Here is a 21640-nt window from a genome sequence, read left to right on the forward strand (position 1 = left end):
AGCAACAGCATGGTTGGTAGCAGTGCTGGTCTTTCAGCTCCACCATCCACTTGTAGAGATGTGACCTTCAAGGAATAGTCAGGAGGTCTAGTTTTGGGTCTTTATGTGTGGTTTGGCTTAATCAGGGAAAACACAAAGTCCCTTCTGATGCGTGTACCAGCCCCCAGAAACAGAGCTGGACATGTGTTGCATCCCTACTTGGTGATTTGTGTGGTATGGGGCTGGTTGGAGAAGTGACATGAAATCTCTAGTCTGGCAGACTGCCTCTCTGAACCTGCCTTCCCCCCTGTGTTTGCCAAGCATCCAGAGCTGTTCAGGTTGCATAGTTGGTTGCTCTTACATTGCATGTTTGTGCATTGGGTCCCCATGGGTCATTGCTGTGATAGTAATTGCTGATGTTGCATCTCCTTCCATCATCTGGGAAACAACCACCAAGAGGAGGATCTGGGGAGACTTGTAGTTGCTCTGGACTTGGAATGGTGCAGCTGTGTCTGCTGAAAATAATTTTGGGGCATTGCATGACCAGAATCCCCCAGTATCCATGATATTACTGTCACGTAATCTTCACATCTCCACATTCAAATCTCTGAATTACCACTCCTGTGTTTCAGTTGGGGGAACTTAGAGCTGGGTATAACAGATGTCTAGGTGAACAACAAGTCAGAAGTATCTTGTATTTCAGTGTCAGGAAAGATACAATGCCCCTAACATTCTTTTGTGGGGGGGTTGTTGGTTTGGGGTGTTTTTTTTTTCTTCATTTCTGGTAAAGAACTAGTAAAATATAGAGCACATATGGAAATGGCAGACGTTGTTGGGTTTTTGATTTTTTTTGTTGTCCTTGTTTCTAAAATTAAGCACACAGGAGTTTGTGAGATCTTGCAAAGAATTTAAATCATATTGCACAGTCATGTGTTCAAGGAATCTTTTTAATCTAGTCACATATATAGTGAACAGATCCAGATTTTAAAAAATACATTGCAGTAAGGAGAGATAAACTGAAGAGGATAAAGACAAAAGGCTGCTAAATATTTTTGACTGTAATTAACTAGTTTAGTTTGCTGCCAGTATTCTGTTTCCTTTTCGTTTGGTTGTCCTTCATGTTCTTCCTATGTAAGAAAGAAACCTGTGGTATGAGCTGTTCTGCTTATCCCTTGCATAATGTTGGCAACTGAGAACTGGATCACACGACTTAAAGTAGGTCTGTCTCTGTGTCAGAAAACTAACAGTTTCTTCTTCCTGTGGGTGGGCGTCCATGCACAGGGGTAGTAAGTTTTTATTCTGCCATGGTGTGTTTCTGTAGTATGTTTCTGAGCTGGATTGTAGGAGGAGGAGTGATCTCACAGCTTGACCACAAGTGCACTTGGCAGTGCTCACATTGGCAGAGCTGGTTGCAGAATTTGGGTCAGTGGGACAGTATCCTGGTGAGCTGTCTGGCACAGGACCCTCTAACTGTTCAATTTACCCCAATTCTTGCTACATATACCATAAAACTTTCTTGGATGTTTTTCCTGCTGCATCTGCAGAACGTCGACCTTTGAAATAATTTTGATGGCATGTCCTACACCACTTTAGAGTATGAGTGACTCAAGTCAGACTAAACTTGAAGTCAGGTTTACGCTTTGTAACTGAAAGAGATGTACAGCACATCATACAACTGTACGTGACATTGTTTTGCTTGTTCTTCATGGTAAATTTAATGAGGAAGTCTTGGCAGATACATATAATATACACACATACACAAGGCAGATCTGAAAGCAGTGAATACAGGCATATATGCATTGTGTTTTAATTGTTTTCTCTTGGGGGTTTTGTTATTGTCCCTTTCACAAACTGTGAACCTGTAATTTTTTGTGTGCTGTTCTTGGGCCTTCTCTTCCAGAGAGGCTCAATCTATCATGTTAAAAGAAATCAATAAAAAGTCTAGAGGTTTATTTATAAAGTAGAGCATAGAGAGGGGGTGCAAAAATTCCATTAAAATGGCAGTTTAGCACTAGCTACATCTCTTCGGGATTAAACTCCAATATTTTAAACTATTAAAATTGTTACAAGAGTGCTTTTAAAGTACCACAAATCACAGTAAAGCTTTCTAGTTGAAACTTGCCTTTATATAGTGCACTAGAATTTAGCTTATATATGTTTTTGGAGTGTCTGATGCTGCCCTCAAACACCATTTTAGCATCCATTTTAGAGCTTTATTGTAGTTAATAATCTTACAGGTTTATCCTCAAGGGGAAATACGTGAATGTAAGAAGTCAGAATTTATTTTCCTTCAGAAATATGAGTGTAGGTATGTCTTTGTGCAGATGCAACTCTGAACAAATTAATTATTTCTGAGAAGTCTGTAGGCTTCTAACGTAATTCATCAGGATTGCCTGGCTTGGCACATGCTGCTTGGTTACAGGAACTTATAAATTCCAGCAGCTGTGGGCTATTTTATGACATAGCAGTTTTCACCAGTGATGTGATGGTCATCTACTCTATGTTTTCTATCCAAAGAAATAAATGTGTCCATGTGCTCATAAATATGATGCTGGCAAGTTTATGGGATAGTGTCTGTGCTGAACCTCTCAAATAGCAGAAACTGTGTGTCTGAAGTGTAAGCTTTGCCTACACTCGGCACATTTTTGATTTTTTTTAATAGCTGAAGAAGATTGATCTTGAAACCATTGAATTTAAAATGCAAATGACGTTGTATAGTTTTGTGTTATACCATCTTCTGTCCCGGGATAAAATTGTTTCTAGTGGAAACGTCCTTTATTTATTTCCAAAAAACCCAGAAAAAAACTGTGAACTCTTACTTGGGCCAAAAGTAGGCTTCTCCAGGAGACAGTGCAGGCTGTTGGAGAGCATGGCTCTTGGTAGGGGCCATGGGAGTAGGCTACATAAATGAACATGGCAAAAGGCAAACGAGAAACTACAACTCGCCAAACATTTATGTGTGGTAAAAATATGCCCTCTCACACAGTCACGTCCGTGCATACAACTCAATAACCCAATTCATTGTTCCTGCATTGTTCATCAGTTTTTGCTTTTCTAACTGACCCAGAGCCTAGTTCTAGTTGACTTCTTGCTGTTGATTTTGAACATTTTCCTCTTTCCTTGCTGTGTGGAGTAATGATCCCAGCAAGCTTTAAAACAGCAAAGCTATTAACACTGCCCTTTCACTGTTAATTAACATCTGAAGTTTCAGAAAAAGGGCTCTGTATGGTGGAGGTGCTAAAGGGAAACCACTGAAGTTTTCTTTTCTGAGCACAGACAGCTAAAATCTCTTCTGTAAGGTGCTTCTCAGTGTGGAAGAGGAGAGCCTCTAGTTCTATTATACAGCCCAGAGCAGGAGTGATAGCATCTCTACTTTTGAAAAAAAAATAAGCAAGTGATGTTAATGAGGATAAAGCAGAAGAGCATCATTCAGGAAAATGGAGTTTCCTATGAAGTCTGAAGCCAGCAGCCCACTGAAACTGGGATTGCAGGTGGGTTAGTTAGGTTTGGCCAAATTGTGTTTGCTGCCGGCTAAGGTTGGTATCCCAACTCTGCTCTTCTGCTGGGGGGGGGGCTCTTCCTCCTTCCTCTTCCTCTCCCTGGGCTTGCTCAGGTGTGTTGGCTCCCTCACCTCTTATTGCTGGGCAGTGCCACTGTGCCTAGACATGCACCAAACACTGTGATGGATGTGAGGAGGGGAGTCTAGTGAGAGGTATAGGAAGAAGCAAGTGAGAAAAGGCAACACAGCCCAGAGTGTTAAGCTGCAGCCTTTGGAAGGTATTTGTGAGGTCAGGGTGCTGCAGAAGTGGGGAGGCCACCTGTGATCATTTAGGAAGTATGATGTTCTTGAGGAAAAGTGAGGGTCTTCTCCTCTCACTGTGCCAAGCTCACAGAGCTGTTATGACTGACTCCCTGGCTGTGTCCCTGTAGGCAGAGCAGCTGGTCAAGCTTTGAACATCCTGTGGTTCAGGATGTAGTTTCCATTTCTCCCCCTTCCTTACAGTGGTGGACATGTCCTCAGTCTAGCAGGATGTTTGTCTCCATGCCTGCAATGCTGACCTTTTGCAGATCATAGTAAAGAAATCCTGATGGAGCGTTGGTGGTTATCGGTACCATCCTTGAGGGAAATGGGCATGCTAGGTGGATGCTGAGCTGGCTGTGAGCAGATGGCACACTTCATGTAACGGGTTAAATCTGTTGGATTGGATTGCTTCTGCTTCTAAAATTTCCTTGGGAAGAGCACTGCTTTTAGCCAACTGCTTCTGGAGTGAGTCTGTTCATACACTGGCATCTGGGTCGTGATCTTTGTGCTGGGGTTGGGGTGTCAGCCAGCTTCTAAAGAAAGCCTAGGAATATTTTCCTATTAGAGCAATTTGGGGCACAGTGGTGCCCTACTTTCCCCAATGGGGGGTGGGGGAGGAAGGCAATGTAAAGCCATTTTTGTGGGTTTGCCCTAGTGAGGAGGTGGTGTGTTTTAGGATGTTGTGATGACTTTGCTGAGTCAAACAGCTATTATATAGCTGCTGGTGACTGGAAAGGATTGTCCTCCTGCAAGTGTGATCTTTTAGAAGTCTGAGGTCTGATTGTCGTAAGAGCAGCTCTCTTGAGACACTTAAGTCATTATTTAACCAAACTGGCAAAACCACGTGCCTTTGGCTTCAAGGAGTTTTCCCCACCAGGTCTGTTGATCTTACCCTTTCTGAAGATGGTGTGGGAATACCTGCACTGGCCCTCCCCTGTGCTTGGGGTTGAGCCCACAGTAAGTGAGGGAGGACTCTCTCAGCTTTTCTAATGCTTATGGCAGAAGGGAGGAAGTGGTAGATACCAATCTTGTCCTCTCACACAGCCTTCCACATGCATCTTGCTGGTGGCCACCCAAACTGTCCCCCAGAGATGTTGCCCTACCATGACTAATTTCCTGGCTTTTCATTTAAAAATGTAGTTATCAAAGTTGTGCCAAGTGCCAGCTTTTCTTGTATATGAAAACCTAGAAAGCATCTTCCTTCTGGGAAGAGGTGTTGAAGATCGGTTGGGTATTTCTGGTCACTGGAAGACAGGAAGGGGTTTAGTCAATATTGAGGATTTGAATAATATAATTGGTGTACCTTGATTTCAAAATCAAGACTAAGTGCATTGGAAGTAGTAGATGCAGAGTCTGTCAGGTACAAAGGCTAATCAAGGCTATGATTGTTAAAGATTTATACTGTCACTCGTAATGGCATAAAAGCTGAATATAATTGGTGAGATAATCAACCTGTGTGATAAACAGGTTGTCTATCTTTCTTCTGTTGTTTATACAAACATTTTTGTTTGTAGTATTTTGTGGACAGCAGTATTTAATGACCATGCATGTTAGACATAACTGTTAGTTAAACTTCCTTGGGAAATATTTTAACTAATAGATGTACAAACATTTGAATCTAGTAAATTCTTTATGCATTGTTTTCCCAGCTAGAAAAATGTTCCAGTTAAGGGAACTAACTTTTCTTAGTAAGCAAATATTACACTTAAGGAGAATATTTTGTATTTTCTTGAGTGTTTTTCCTTTGGGATATGTGTGTGTGTTTTAAAGAAGAGGGCTAAGTGAATAAAAATCCTTGCTTGAAGTATTGGTGAGTTGGTAATGCAAGGTCAGATGTTTGCAAGGTCTGATGTTTGTATTACTTCTGTGGCCACTTGTTTAAAAATAAACAAATTCTAATATTCATCTCATGTATGTAAACAACTACAGATGTTGTAAAATACAAAGCACAGAGTAGAATAACAGAAGTAAGCTTTAAATGTAAATGCATTGAATTAACTGAGATGCCTGGGGAAGCAAATTTAGGAAAACAGTTATTGAGATGGCTCCTTTTTTTATTTGAGCAATTCAAATGTCAGAAATTGTCTAGAAGGAAATTTTTATGGCTTGTACAGTTTCAGTGTCTGAAAACCGTTTTTATGAGATTTTGCATTTATTGGTGGAGCTATAAATAAATGCAGAATAATTTTGCTGGGTTTCATGGATTTTTTGCAGATCAGTATCAGCCCAACATCTCTCAGGGTCTAGCCTCACTTCCTCCTTGGCTGGTAGAGCCAACACAGTTCTTAAAAACTGTGGAAAAAACAGCTGGGCATTAATCATAGATATATTGGTTAAATAGGGACATTTTTGTTTTGCTTTTAATTAAGAGATATCTTTTTCAGACAGTTTCCTGGGAATGCTGGGAGAAATGACTAACTAAGCAGTTTCCCATTACCAGTCTTAGTCCCAGCACTTGAAAAAGCAAAATACAACCTCCCCTCTGCCCCAGCCTCTGAGAAGCCCACCAGACAGACAGCCTTCACTCTCCAGGGGCCACCCCAGCCTGAGCACCTCTGAGGGAAATGTGCAGCACAAAAAACTCAGCAGTTTGGTAAATGAAGTAAAAGGGAAAATAAAATTCTCGTTAATTCAGTGTGGAAATCATGAGAGAAATATCAGGATTGGCTGTATGTCAGTCTAAAAATCAAGGAAGTTCCTTGGATAGTATGAACTCAGCTTTTTTGCAGAGAACTACTTTTAGAGTGCCTGGCTCTTTAGGAATTGGTTGATAAATTTTATTTTTAGCAAAAAATGAGTCAGTCGGTTACTTAAAATAACATTTTCGTTAATGTCTTGCCCCAGTGTAAAGCATTTTAAATTTTAAAAAAACAAACCCACTTTTTTCTGGATTTTTTTTTTTTGTCTGTAAAATTGTCTCTGATCTGACAGCAAGCTGTGAAATGGTTGTGACATTCACTGTCTTGACTTTAGCCCTGTATCAAGCCTCCATGCCAGAGAACGCAATCATGCGATGAGCAGACTAGTGAAACACGTCTTAATTGCTGCATTCTCCATTTAGTTGCTTTCTGGGGCCTTTTCCACATGGGGTTTTGCAGGATCAGGACCATGAATTAGCTTCTCCATACACTGCTTGTGACCCTTGACTGAACAGGGTAAAGAAAAAAAAAGGTAGACTGTGTACTCATAGAGACATAGCAAATAAGAGGACAGTTCACCTTTTATTTTAGCTTCTGGAACTGCAACTTTTATTGAATTGCTGTTAGGGGAGGCTTGGTGAGATGTAAAATGGACTTGTCCTGACTTCCTCCAGTGATCCCAGCACTGCAGTGCTGTGATGCCTGTCCTGTGTTTCTTGGGTTAAGAAAAGTGAAGCGAGGCAGCAGGAAGCAAGGATGTAAACTTCTCAGAAGCAGCAGGAAAATAATGACATCACTGTTTTTTCAAACTTTGTGGAATCTTAAAGTTCTAGAGCCATTTTCATCGTATCTATTTCATGGGGAAAAATGTGTATTTTTGATAGCACTTGATGTGATCATGTTCTTAGCTTTTTACAGTGCTGGCATTTACAGACATGGCAACTGCTTTGAAATAGTGTTTCTTTTATTACAAACCTGATTAGTTGGGAGGGAATGGGAATTAGAAATTTTTATAACAAGTGCTGGCAGTATCTCACGCCCCCCCTTTAAATATCTTCCGCTTTTATTTTTTTTTAATTTGAAGTCGTTATGTGAGGTGCATGTTATCCACTGAAATAGAAGTACATGAGGCAGTTGGAATTCAGCATTCTTGTGAAGTAATCTGTTTCAGCAAAAAAAGGCTGTGAAACTTCTAATAAAAAGTAAAAAAGTTCTGAAAGTTTCTGACTCTGGGAACCTACTTTTTTCTTCTAAAAATCTTACTTGTTGGTGTAGTTCTTTAAGGAGGTTGTACTGCTTTTGAAAAAAATGATGCTGAATGAATATCATGGGATAATACAGAAGCCTTTGTAGGATGTTCACTGACCTACCTAAGAAACCCAAGAGAGATAATTACAACCTTTGGTAGTCTACATGTAAATGCATTTTGCAAACGATTTTCCGTGCAAAAAATGCAAACCAGTTACGTTGTGGAATCTGGACTGTAAAAGAGATGCCTATTTCAGGTAATTTTTGATGAGTTCCAGATTAAAAAAAAATAAAATTATGGCATATTAAATCATTAAGCATCTTTACTAGGGTGTAAGGAAGATTTATGGTGCAGTGAAATATTGCTTCCACCTGATTTAGAACTTGACAAATCTGGTTTTATAGGGTTGAATTATAAGGGATACCTCATTACTTGTGGGGAAAACTTCTTTTATTGTTATTTTTGGCACCCTGGTCTTCTCCTTGGTTGGACTGTGCTCTGTAGAAGCTGCTTTGGGCAAGATGTTTCAGCTGCTCCTTTTTCAAGGGAGCTGTGCAGGATGAAGTCATAATTAGGGATCACATCCTGGCAGGCCTTTCTTACCACGTGTGGTTGCTGATTTCAAGTTAAATGCTTGCAGTCCTCATTGCTCCTCTCGGTCAGAAATGTAGTTTTTCGTAAAACAGAATTGTATTTCTTAATACAGAATTGTATTTCATTGTCAGATATTCCTTACTGATAGTGAATATCAGATACTGTATATACTATATCAGCAGTTCTAGAAAATCTAGCCGCACCAAAATTACATGTGTGCTGCCTTTTTTTAATCCTCTGCTCCTTTCTTCTGCATGCCGGCCTCTTGATTGCACAAGGCCATGCTTTGAGCTTAAGTAAGAGTCAGTTTATGTGGACTGTATCCTGGCATTATGGCTTGCAGCAGTAAATAGAGAACATTATTTAAAAAAATTCTTTTTTCAGTTTAGGAAGTCTATGAAAAATTTGGGGTAGCAAATGCTTCGATCCTCTTTGGAGATTTCTGACAGCGTTCTTACAGTGCTGTTTACAGGATCTCAGTTGAGATAAAACATGGAATCTAAGTTTGTGCATTCAACTAAACTGAAGAGGAAATTTTACCTGGAAACAGTATTTCTTCATAGGGTAATATAGAGTTTCTTGTGTGCATTGTTTTCCCCACTGCACTGACATGCAGAGAGGTTGATCTTAAGCAAATTGCACACACATGTAACTACAGCCATCATGTGACAAAGGAAAACAAAACCACAGACTTTGAGTTGAGACAGTAAATCTTCTGAGGACCTTTTCTCCTCATTTCTGTGAGAAAGAAGTCTCAGCTTCTGATCCTGTGTGTTACCTGACTCTGTGGCTCCACAAGTGTGCTTTCTGAGGTGGTGTGCCTGCCGCATGGGAGAGCAAGACATTGCTTGGATGGCTGATGTGGTCAGGTATAAGTAGCAGAAGAAGTGTTTACATTTAGGAGACTCTCATATTGAACACTTAAATGACTTACTGGCAAGCACAGCTTCAAAAGTTTAAGGAGAGTCGCAGTTTGGTGTGTGTTGAGTGTGCACTATGTTATGCACTTAGCTTCAACTATAAACCATTTGCTGGGTTTTAGTAACTCTGATGTTTAGTCTTTGCCCCCTCCCCTGTTTAGACATTAGTAGCCAAGTGTTTTGCCTCTGTATGTAGCCTTAAGTTGCACTTTTTTTCTGATGTAGTCATCAGATCAAATTATTTATAAAATGAGGACATCCTTTTGGACTTCATGTGTAAACAGTCTTAAATATGTGCACAGGCAGAGAGATTCTTCTCTGTTTATCCACAGTTGAGGCTAAACATTAATAAATGCTAACATTAAATAGTGGGTTTTTTTCCCCCGTCATTCTTCACTGCAAATTTTCCCTTTGAGGTTCAGATTCCTTCTCTAGATTACCCAAAGAACTTTCCCCTTGCCCTTGATCAAGATACTGGTTGCAGTATGTCTCTGCTATTGTGAATATTGTGAGCTAGAGTAAGCAAGTGGTTCCTCTGGAGGGGTTCCTGCTGGACAGGTATTAATGTAATCAAAACCACGTCTGCAGTGCTGGCATGTGTGTTTGAGGGTAGGATCTACTGTCTTCAAGCAATATGGTGACTCCAGGGCTCTTAATTCTGGAATTGCTGGTGAGAACTGGAAACATGCCACCAACTCACCAGAGTACCATTTGAAATTTCCTTGGAGCCAAGTTGGTCTTGGGCTTGGCTTATTTCTAAGATATCTCAACAGGCAACAAATCTGTAGTATGGATTTGGGGTTGGTGGGGATGGATTCTCAGTAAAGATCAGAGGTGACTGATGATGGCTCAAACTGCTGCAGCAGAGAGACTCTTCTTTTGCTCTCTCCTTTCTGAATATTGTCTCTGTTTTTGCTGGAGACCTGGGAGCTGCCCAGCTGAGAAGCTGCCTTCAGCTGGAAGGGGAGATGGAAAAGCAAGCTATAAAATGGGGTTTGAGAAATGTGCATCTTGCATAGGTCTTAAAGGTATTTACTCCTGCCAGGGTAATTTCATTTGTGGTTTTGTTTCAGCTTTCTGGCTTCTGTTTTTTGCCTATTTTAACAAAACTTGAATCATCCTCTTAACCAATGACAGCAAGGTTCACAAATCAAAACCAAATCTGAGCATAGCACTACACTTGATTGAGCTGTGCTAATCTAAGACAAGCTTCTGTTTCCTGCTTGGAGCTTCTACCCCATGCTCTCGTTTGGCACACATACAGCACTGTGTGCTGACAGGCACCTTTGAGGCACAGATCAGTTAAAGAAGTGTCTGTGGTGGCAACTGCTCCAAGCTCAGTATTTCATGTGCTTATTGGCTACCTACTCATGGTTAGGAAGTAGGTGTTTGGATTCATGTAGGCTAGAGAGAAGTCCTACATTTGTGAATTAACACCCATAATGGAGTGGTGTCAGATCCTTTTTGTGTTATTATGATTAGACAAAAAGGTTGATCTGCCAATGAAAGTATTTCCCATAAGAAGTCAGAGTGCAGGCAGTGTGTGAGCAGAATATTTTAGGCAGCAAATATGTTGAACTGATGGAGTCCTGCATAGCCCAGCACTGCGGTTTGCATAAAGACAGCCCCTTAAAGACCCTGTGGTCTCGTGTTCTATCAGCAGCTCTATGACTGACTTTCACTTTCCATACAGTATGAGAAGAGATAGAGAAGAGAATTTGCCATCAGCTTTCTCTCCTTGCATTTTTCCAGACAGTTTGGCCTCAACAAATTGTACAGCCTCCCTCTTGTCTGCGTGGGAGAGTACAGACTGCTGCTGGAGGCAAGGAGGAGAGATTAACATTCATCTGTTCTCTTCCCGCTCGCTTTTCCATCCCGTGGGCATGGGAGACTTATGAATGTTCCGCTCCTTTGGGGTGTGTTTCTACTCACTGCCCTGATGGGAAGACCACAGAGACGCCGGTAAGGTTGTGCAAGTTTCACACTACTGATTAAATAGGCATATGAGGAAGTCAAATGCAATGTTTCCCTAGAAGGGGTCAGAGAGGAAGGTGGAAGGACTGGCATAAGCCTTGGGTTGCTTGCTTGCTCAGAGATCTCCTTTTCCAGAGTCTGTGCACATTGAGGGCTTCATGCAGTCTGCCTCCTCACATGGGTCTTCCATGAAAAGCGTGTTTTGACACACTTTGAAAAGTCTGTTCCAAGCAGAGATACTTACTTCTTTGATCTTTACTCTCTGTTTTAATGTTACACGTACAGCCAAAAACTCTGATGGGGGAAGAAGTGATGGGAGGGGTTTGTTTATTTTTTTGGGTTTTTTTAAGGAAAGTTTTTTTGATGTGGGAGCTGAAGTACTGTATAAATGTCTACAATATCCATACATAGCAATGGCTGGTAACGCTCAAATGTAACATGAGGAGTTTTACTTTCACTTTGTGGCATTGTGAGGGACAAGGATGGGTTTTGCAAACACATCTTTCTGAATGACCCTGCTGCAAGGGGAGCTCTCAGCTGCCATTGTCCTTTGGTACCCATTTACTCTACCTAGGAGTCAGGTAACTGGTGCACACCACGAGGAGTGATATATCTGTTTGCTGCTGCTCCCTCCTTCACAACACCAGCCTGCCTGTGCAGGAACAGCAATAGCCTCCTTGTCCCCAGCATCTCCTGCTGCTGCTAAATTAAGGGGTCTCTCTCAAGTAAGAGCCAGGTATTCTTTCTCCTGCTGCTCCCCATCCTAAATGGGATATAGCTGGTAAGTCAGCATTTACTAATGTAGCACTGTGGAAGGTTTGTTCTCCATGAAATGGAGTTGGGAGGTCTTGCTCCTTCTTCAGTTAGTAGTTCCTGCAGGAGAGAGGGGAGTAGGCCTCTTCCCATCATTTTCAATGCTAGCCACTGCCTAGTGGGATGTGATGAGCCAAGGGCCACTGCCACTGGCCCGGTGGTGATGGAGCTGCCATTGTGGAGAGTGGTTCTGAGAACTGTGAAACCTGGGGAGCCTTACAAGTGAGCAGCCAGCACCTTGCATGAGGTGGTGGAAGAGTACAAATGTGGCAATTTTTTGAAAGCTACAGTGAAGATTTTACCTGGGGTAGCATGTGTATTGCTTACGGTGGCAGGGAATTTCTACAGAGCTTGTTTGAACTTCTGAAAGGATGTTGCTAACAGGCATCAAGTGTGGTGAGGTCAGTACAAGAAGAACAAAACCTCCCATTCAGATAAAAGCAGGGAAAGGGAAATACTGCCACGTGTGGGATGGCTTCAGGCTAAACTGGTCCGTGCAGTAATTTGTGCAGCTCTCAAGAAACGTACTATGGGTTTGAGCTTCCCAGCTCAGACAGGTCTATGTTCATGTTCCAGGCTTTGGGAAAGCAGGAACGTCACCATCTGTGTCCTACTTCATTTGAAAAAGAAAATTAAAAAAAATCTTGAATGCCAGCCATCTGCTGATATTGCATCCAAACTTTATCCCGGTATCTGGGGGCAGAGGAGGAAGATAGTTCCTTAGGGAAGAGGCACTGTTCAAAGAGAAAGAGCAGCCTGTACCTGGGGTGCTCCTGGATCCAGAAACATGAGAGGAACATGTGCAGGATGGCTTGGCATCTCAGTCCAACCACTTTCTGTAGTACCAAAACAGTCTAGCCTAGAGAGAGTGAATCTGAGTCCCATCCTGCTGACAGTCTGCAACACTTGGTTTATGGATTAGTAAGAGGAGATTAGAGCATTTCTGTGAAGTGAATGCCCAGTGATGGGGGTTTAAGAGCCACCATATTAGTGTTTGACACAAAAAGATAAGTCACTTTTTCCTTGTAGCCTGGTCATTGGGCATAATGTTGTTTCAGAAATACATTGGGTTGTGGTTTTCTACAAGCTACCTATGAAAATAGGCCCAGAGTCTTAGTGGAAACTGATATGGGCCCTTGGCTGGACACAGAGGAAGAGCAGAGTTTGCTTCTCTTAAATTCTTATAACAGATCTCCCCCAGCAAATGCCCACTGAATTTTGATTTGGTTATGAAGGTGCTTTTTCAACATGTCATTTTTCTATGTTGTATTCTCTTCTACTCTGTATTACAGCAATTGTCTGCTACTTCTGTCCTGATGGCTCTGTGTGAATGTGAATGCAAGTAAGGCAGTAGAGAGTTAAAAAAAAAATCCATTAATTAAAATATTTACATTGGAAGCTGCAAAACATTTACTCTTTGAGTAAAACAAACTTCCCCATTGTTCTTGTATGATTGCTACAGTTGCTCGGAAAATAGCCAGGAAGAGGTTGTGCTCTGAGGAATTTTACTGGTTTGGCAGAGGAATAGGAGGGTAGAGAGGGTAGGTAGCCCACTGAGGTGGGCTCTTGGTCAGTGGCTCTCTTTTGTTCAAGTCTTTCTGTAACACGGAGAGAAGATCTCTTCTTCCTGAGAAAAAAACCCAAAAAACCCAAACAAATTTAAAAGAAAAAACAAACCCCATAGTGGTTTAACTGTGTTGTCGTATTATTCTGATAATGCCAAAAAAATTAATGATCATCAGTAGAATCTGAGAAAATGGTATTTACAGGATGAAAGGTTTATTTTTTAATACTTAGTGTGTCCTAGTGTACACTTAGTGGAAAAAGGAAGCACCCCAGAGCTGGCAATTTGGACCCTGGCTGGGGACCCCCATGCTGCCATCCCCATTTTTGCTGGTGAGGCAATGGCAGTGCAGTGTGGTGAAGGATGTCACCTCTCTGTGGCACTGAGCCCCTGTGAGTTCCTGCTGGGGGGGTCTGTTGGCATGATGGCTGCAGCTGCTTGGCGTTGAAAGAAAGCCAAATGGAGATGCACCTTTTTTTTTACTTTAGGCGCAGGGATACCTTTTAGTAGCATCACTACAGGACAGGTAGGCAAAAATGAAAACTGTTTGCTTCAAATCCTTTAATTCTCGCTGTATCTCTCCCCAAATAACTGGATTGGAAAATTAAGCTTTGTTTGTTTGGTTTTTTAATAGTGTTCTCTTGAGTGCCATTTCACCATTGCACATTTCTGACCTTTTCCACTCTGGCACTGGACTAACAGGCTTCTGGACTTTGTGGCCAGGACGCTGGAAGGACTAAAAGAATGTGAAGGGATTGGTTTGGTTGGGTTTTTTAGGTCCTTGATTCACACTTCTCACTCTAGGCGGACTCAGAGCTTTTCAGGTTGCCAAATGGGAGGTCTCTCTTCGGCCCTAGTGACTCATGGACTGGCTGGATGGCAGGTCATGTCATCTCTTCTTAATAGTGCCGTGGCAAAGCGTTTGTTCAAGCCTGAGTCTATCCAGACTGTAAATTTTATTGACAATTTTAAGGTTGCAAATTTGTTGGTTAGATGTGTGGTGTTCTTTCATTTGGTCTCAAGTATGCCAGACTGTGTCATGTCTGCCTACATTATAAAAACACCTTGGTTGCTTTGAAAGGTTGGTCTGTAAAGGTGTTAGGAAATTAAATGTACTTGTTTGGGGTAGGCATCATTTAAACTTAAGCATGAGAGTTTTGTTCCATCCGTTGCTTGCATGCTTTACTGTTTTTTAAGAGAGGCTGCATGCTGACAGTTTCTTGGCCTGGAGATAGAAAGTGCTGCTTACCCAGGTTTGATGGTCTGATGGAAAATTGTCTCCACGATGTATAACACCACTGGGATTATTTCTAGCCATTACCGTTGGTCTCATTTTACAACCGTTCACATTATGTAATTTGATGCTCATTTAATTTAATGAGAGGATGCTGCAGACTTACTTATGACTCTGCAGGACAACCTGTACACTTTGGCCACCTCTGTTAGCCCTGCCAAAGGAGGAAGAGCATGTTTCTTACAGGACATGTTACAACATCTTTAATACCTTTATTATCCACGCTTCCCAGATTGCCGCAAATGGGAGGGCGACTTGCCTGGGGTGTAGATTATATTAGAACGGCAGGAGAAGTTTAGCTTTTTTTTTTTTTCTTGAACTGCTTATTAGATTTCTGTTGTAAGGTTATCAGGAGGTATTAATGGGCTTTTCTTTTTCTTGCAGATGGAATTTCATGACTTGATGTATTTTGAATAGGACGAAGAGATGTGTCTGATAAGGTAAGAGAGAGGGTAAGATAAACATGTTCCTACACAAAACTGTCACATTAGTTGGTTTTTTGGGTTGAAGATTTTTTTCCCCCCTGGCAGAACCCTGTAACTAATTGTGATAATTATTTTTAAGTTAAATCTGCCTCAGCCTCTGAGCAGAGACCATCTCTGTTCTATACAGCTTCCAACCAGTTCTTTCTCCTGGTGAACTGATGTACAAAGGTCAGAAGACAAAAAGCGATGCCCTTGCAGGCACAGGGGTTAGCAAGATAGTCATGCTATTATTTTAGAGCTTTTTTTTTAAAGTAGGAGGATGTAGAGAAGTTTTTCTTTAGCTTTGAGATACTGCCTCCCTCCACATCCCCACCCCAGATATTTAAAAGTTCAAAAGATCTTTGAGTTGTTTTAACTTCTGCACTTTAAAACTTGTTTTTCTTGTTGCAGTATTTTCAAATTTGGACGGCTTTTTATTAGGGCAGAGTATATATGAGAAGAAATGCTCTAGATTTGAGTTTGAAATTTGTATTTGCTGTCACTAATGTAATTAAGGAACTGCAAGTTTGCTGATCTTTTTAAATTTATCTTCTAATAGTGTTTTTAAAAGGTAGTGTTTGAGTGGATACTTTTTTCCTTTTGATTTCTACTTCAGAGGTTTCCACTGTTAGAGAGGAGTAGATGTTGTCTCTAAAACTCTTAGGTGTTGGGAGAACCATATTCAAACAACAAACAGCCACGCACAAAAGTAGCATTACCTGGGGATTGTCACTGTCTTTCAATGTACAATCCACACTGCAGCTATCCAGCTCTATCACTTGTTTGTTTCATTTTTGTCTCCCCCTTCTTCCTGAGTCCTGTGCCAGTCCAGTTACAGGCCTCAAAAATCCCTATTGTTCTTTTTGGCTCTTGGTTGAAAAATGTCATGGAAACAGCTAAATGCATGATGCCACTGTATGAGGATCAGGACTAGATGACTTTTCCTTGGATTCAGACATTTCGCTCTTGTAGACACTCTTGAGTTCTTTTGGTTTGTCGGGGGTCTTGCCCTTTTTTCATTTAAGTTTTATTTTCCATGTAGAGTTAGCCTTTGGAGGGTGGCTGCTCATGCAGGAACTGAAAACATTGAATGATTCTTGGCACTGCGTGGTGTATGCAAGAATCAAAGACTTAGTGGCTGCCTGGTTGATTGGGGTTTTTTGCAAGTGTTGGACATTTTGTCCATTCAAACCACCCTTTTTCATGTCACTGTTGGATCATGTTATGAATATTTTATCTAAAGGCTTCCTGTCTACACAGAGGTGGTCTTGTATGTGTATGGTTGGTGAAACACAGCTCTCCAGGTGAGAGAGCTTGCAGTGTGCAGCACTGTTACACAAAGCACCTCACATACATACCTCGTTTGTTATGTAAACAAGCTGCTTTGCTTGCACGTGTTCCAACCGGTCCTCCTATACTCCAAGAATGGGTAATTAAAATTGTTTTCAGGACTCTTTAGAGTTTTCAGCCAATGTGCACTGGCACCCCTCTGCACCACCCCATTGCGCTGTGCCAGCGGCGCTGCTGTGGCTGGAGGCTGAGGGGTGCCCACTGCAGCACTGCCACCAGTGTGTGTGTGCTCTTGTTGACAAGAAGCACAGCCAGAATGGGACAGGTAGAAATGCTCACGTTCAGGCTGCTTTGTTCAGATTCAGTTCACTGAGAAGTCTGTTTGTCCAGTGTTGAAGCAATGCTGGGGACTTTGGTGTGCGTCAACAATTGGGATGGGACAATTTGGTGAGACAACAGTTTAGTCATTCAGCTTCTGGTATTTCCTGATGACATTATTCTCACATATTATATATGTGTTATATAGTGTATATATATGACACTGTTTAATTTTATGTACTGCTCTCTTCTGTGGAGTAAATACTGACAAATCTGTGTGGTGTGGCATGGGCAGCTCTTCTAGCACAGCAGCTGATTGCTATTGTACTGTATCTCCCAGTGCAGTGTTGTGCTGTCTCTCCCTCTGTCTTGTAAAACAGCCACTGAGGAAGATCTGTTTCTAGCAAGTTCTGTAACTTGAGGCCATGACACCTCACGCCTCCTCTCCCCACTGCTTTATTGCCAGCCCGAGGCGTGTGCAGACTGTAAGGTGGATCCCAGCAACTGGACTGGCATTAAAATGAGATTCTGTGGTGAAGAAGTAGCACTTTCCACTGGTGGTCATCTTCTACCTCTGAAAGGAAATATTCTGTCCTCATTTTGTGTGATGCCTTCTCAGTGTGAAATTCAGTTCTGAGCTAGGAATAGATGTATCTTGCTCCCCTTTCTCTGAGAGGGCTTTGTTTATCCCTTCCCCAGCAGCCTGGGCTGGAGAAATGCTGCTGTCCTACTCCTGGTCCTCCTGTGTTGCAAGTGTCTGTCCTGGTCATGTTCCTTCTCAAGGCTGCAGGTGTCACTCATTCTTTTAACTATCCCTAACTACTAAAGATGTCATCAGTGTTACTTCATTTATTTCATTTCTTAACCTTCTGCTCCCTTTTCTTCATTCCCTCTCTTCATTTACATTTAGGTTTTCTTCCTTCTACACAGTGATCTGGATTCTGCCCCAAAGATGCCCTCAGGTCCTGACTGTGCCTCCTATCAATGTTTTTCCTTAGTTGCTTAATTTTCATGGATATTTCCCGACCCATTCCCTTCTGTTTCTTCTTCTGGAGGAGTCAGTCTGAAGCACTCCCATATTTCTTGCTGCCATTACGATTTGAAGAGTTTAGATTCCATTTAAAGCAACAATAGATGGCCCAGTCTCTGCAGAAATAATCTTGTTTTAGTGCTAGCCATGGTGACTTCCTTGTAATGGCTGGCTTTTGGCATCTGTTCCACTGATTACATGATGGGGCAGAATAAAAAAAATGAATAATAGCTCTTTTGATATTCCTGAAGCCTAGTGATGAAATTATGAGACTTGGCAACCTTGCAGCAATGTTGATAGGTGCCAGACCTCTCACCCAATATTTTCTTTTCCTTCCCCCATATTTCCCTGTGCCTTTATCTCGCTTCCTTCCGAGCAACCCGGAGCCCTTGGTGAATTGCAAGTCCAGTTTAGCATGAGGTCTGCCCGATAGCTCAGATCATAAATATAAGATCATTCTATAAGGGCTAATCTATTTTCGGAGGTACACTTAGGAGATAAAAATTACTTTGATCGCTGAAACAGCATTGTGTCATTTTTGAAAGGAAATGACAAGGAAGTAACTGTTATCAGGCCTATTTTCACCCACTGTTAGCTTAGACCTGATGGTGTCTGCAAGGTCTTTTGGCTTAACAGTTCCAAATTAAGTTGCCAATTAATAGTGACTATCTAAAAAGCACTAGGTTGATGTATTTTCTATTATTAATAGCTGGTAATGCCCTTCATGATAGTAATCTGTTTTGCAAACATTTTCTGGTTGTTCTTTTCTAACGAGTCTTGGCAGTGAAACCCCCGATTTTACACATGCAGAACCACAGTAACTTGTTGAAGTGTTTGTGTGGGTTTGGGTTTTTTTTTTTTCATTTTGGGTGTGTTTGTCTTGTTTACCGGGAGTAACGCTTGATTTTGATGAGACCAAATAGAGGCAAAGTCCAGGAATTACTTCTGGTCCAAACTGGTACATTGTGGTTTCTTCTTGTGTTAGTGCAGGTCAGCATAAAACTCTTGCATCACTGCTAGATGAATTTTAATAATTTCCTTTGACATTGCCAGTGAATACTTTTGTCTCTACAGAAGCCATCTTAGGAAAAGTTTCACGATAAGAAAGGTAATTTGAATAAAATGGTAACAGGTAATTTGAGTTTCTTTTCTTGTATTATTTAGCTGTTATGTCACAATATGTGGAAAGTACCTGGAAAGCACAAGGAGAAATATGGGAAATCTCATGCATGAGGAAAAGCCTCTAGATAAGAGTGTGTAGGGGGAGAATATATACATAAATGCAGACATCAAGGTAAATGCTTTTTCCTTTTGTTTTTCTTCCAGAAAATTTGAATATTTGCACAATCTGATGTTGCAAGTTTTAAATGCTTAACGCTTCTAAAAGAATAAATTACATCAGTGCCTGAATTTGTAGATAACTGTCAGCTTCAAAGGATCAAGTGAGTTGGAAGGAATGTCTGGAGAACTCAGTATAGGCAGGTATCAGGCAGAATATAGAAATGAGGGGAGTATATCCAGCTAATATAAGAGAGACCTAGATGTAATTTTAAATATGAATTAAGATTAATTATGCTACAAAAATCAGATTTCTATGGTTCTGCTTTTAGTGTAAATGTAGGATACTCACTTCCCCCTCCACATCTCTGTCACACTGGGTTTCCCAAATTGCTTGTTACCAGAATTGTGTTGCTTCTGTAAAAATTAAGAATGAAAGTTTACCTATTTAATGCTTTTCCAACTACCCTTAGAAAAAGGACTACCTTTGACCTTGGAGTATCCTTGTTGTGAGCTGGCTGGCTCTGTAAGATATAAGTAACTTTACACTCTTGAATAAGCAATTCAGAGAAACTGAAATCAGTACTGTAAAATGCACATTAAAGCTATAGGGATGAGGTGGAAAGAGCCATTTAGTTTCTGCTTGAGAAGTGAACTGATCTGAACTTCCCCTTGGAGTGTGTAAAACACAAAGATGAGGAGTAGTTGAGGTGTGCAGTCTCTAGGGTGCTTGTTGCCTCTTTCACTCCACCCAGTGAGCCAGGGCAGGGTACTAAACCTGGCCAAAACCACTGGTTTAGACTTCTCCCTAGGGTTATTTTTCTGACTGACGTTCTCTGGGCTTCAGGGGGGGGTGCCAGGGCAGCTCCTGGGGGTTGCAGCTGCCTCTTCAGGGTGGACACCCACTGGAGCAGGACTGTGGAGTAATAGAAGCATCAATGCTGGTGCTAATCCCTGAGCCCACCACCCTGGCTGGACACACCGACCTTTCACCTTTCCTTGGTGTTGGTGGTGTGAACTGGAGCTGGGAGATGGGGAGGGGGGAGCAAGTGACCCTCCCCCTGGTGAGCACACAGGGTACCACCTCTGTGCCTGTGGACTGGCTGCCAATTTCAGTGATTGAAAATAGTGCTGCCAGCCAGAAACTTCCAACTGCAGCTCTGCTAATGACTGGTGTTGTGGTTTTGGGCAACTCCCTTGGTTGTCTTTGAGTCAGCTCCCCTTTCAGTAAAAAGAGGATGATACTTACTGTTGAAGTGATTAATTATTGTTCTTCAGATGTCAAAGTCCTGCCATGTATTCTTACCCTTGGTATGGAGAACCTTCTCTACTTTTGTTAAGCCTGGCTCCAAGAATATGACAGATTGTAGAGACTGTTTTGTTTTATTTTTTCCTTTTTTTCCTGTTAATTTAGGAAATGGATCTAATTGACTCTCAGCACCAAAGTGCCAACCACTACTACCAATCTTTTGAATCTCTTCCTCTTTCCCTTTCTCTCTGCATTTCCCTCTTGACTGTCCATTCTTCATATGAAAACTTTCCTAAATTAAAGACAGGGTGCCAGACAGAGTTAAAAGGAAAATTTTAGTTGAGGTTCCTAGCAGTGAGGTTAAGGGTTTGCTGCTTGGTGTAGTGAGATACAGAAATGTTCTGCTTTTTTTCTCTGAAACCCATTCCGTGTGAAGGTTGTGCAGTTTCCAAGCTCAGACTTGGCTGCTAACTTCAGACATGCTAGTAACTTGCTGTTTTTTAAAAAATATATAAAATAAGTCTAAAAATAATATTTGGGGGAGTGGCTGAGTGAAAAATTGCAAAATTCACATCTGAGATTAAATTTAACTTAACATCCCCCACCCCCCGATATTTAAATTAAAGGAAAGTATTAAGTAAGGTACACAGACAGAGCTCAGAGAACACCAAAAGCTTGTTTGCTGTTAATCTGTCACAAACAGGTGTTGTCTGGGTTCATGAGTGACCTCCAGCTGCAGGCGGTAACTTCCTGCTCCAGGTGGAAGAGAGGATGTGTTGAAGGGGCTGAGAGCTCTCCCTGTTCCACCTGTTGGGGTGGTGGGGCTGTAAGGAGCAGGCAGCTCTCTGTGCTCCTGCTGGGTGCCTATCTCTGCAGCCCAGGTAGCCAAGCACACTGGGTCCCCAAATAGAGTCCCCTCTGTTTGCCCTCGTGATGATCAGACAATAGCCAGGGCTCTGGTGACTTGTAGACTTCATAAACCCCAAGGAATGGGTTTTAGTTTTGGAAAACATAGTCTTTGAAGTACATTCAAAGGTTTCTGTCTCCAAAATGAGCATCTGGTGTCTGTTCATCCTGTCCTGTTAGAGCAGATCATGACCTCTCACTCAGTGATTTCTATAGTGACTCCGTAACTTCTAGTGTTACCTTACAGAGATGTCCTTTCTTGACTATAAATAACAGT

At 41.6% G+C, this 21640-nt stretch overlaps 1 protein-coding gene across 6 annotated transcripts in view; it reads left to right on the forward strand.

The window, feature by feature from the left end:
* Positions 1–21640, forward strand: part of TRERF1 (transcriptional regulating factor 1) — a 101387-nt gene that overhangs the window by 13269 nt on the left and 66478 nt on the right. For 5 of the 6 annotated variants that reach the window (XM_083858608.1, XM_083858613.1, XM_083858609.1 and 2 more), the window contains exon 2: positions 15213–15268. The gene's annotated coding sequence lies outside the window, so the exon portion shown is untranslated. Of the gene's footprint in view, positions 1–11104; positions 11146–15212; positions 15269–21640 lie in introns of those variants that run through there. The other variant, XM_083858610.1, reaches the window with a different exon arrangement.

This window comes from Zosterops lateralis (genome assembly GCF_965231275.1).
Source record: "Zosterops lateralis genome assembly, chromosome: 3".
Classification (NCBI taxonomy): domain Eukaryota; kingdom Metazoa; phylum Chordata; class Aves; order Passeriformes; family Zosteropidae; genus Zosterops; species Zosterops lateralis.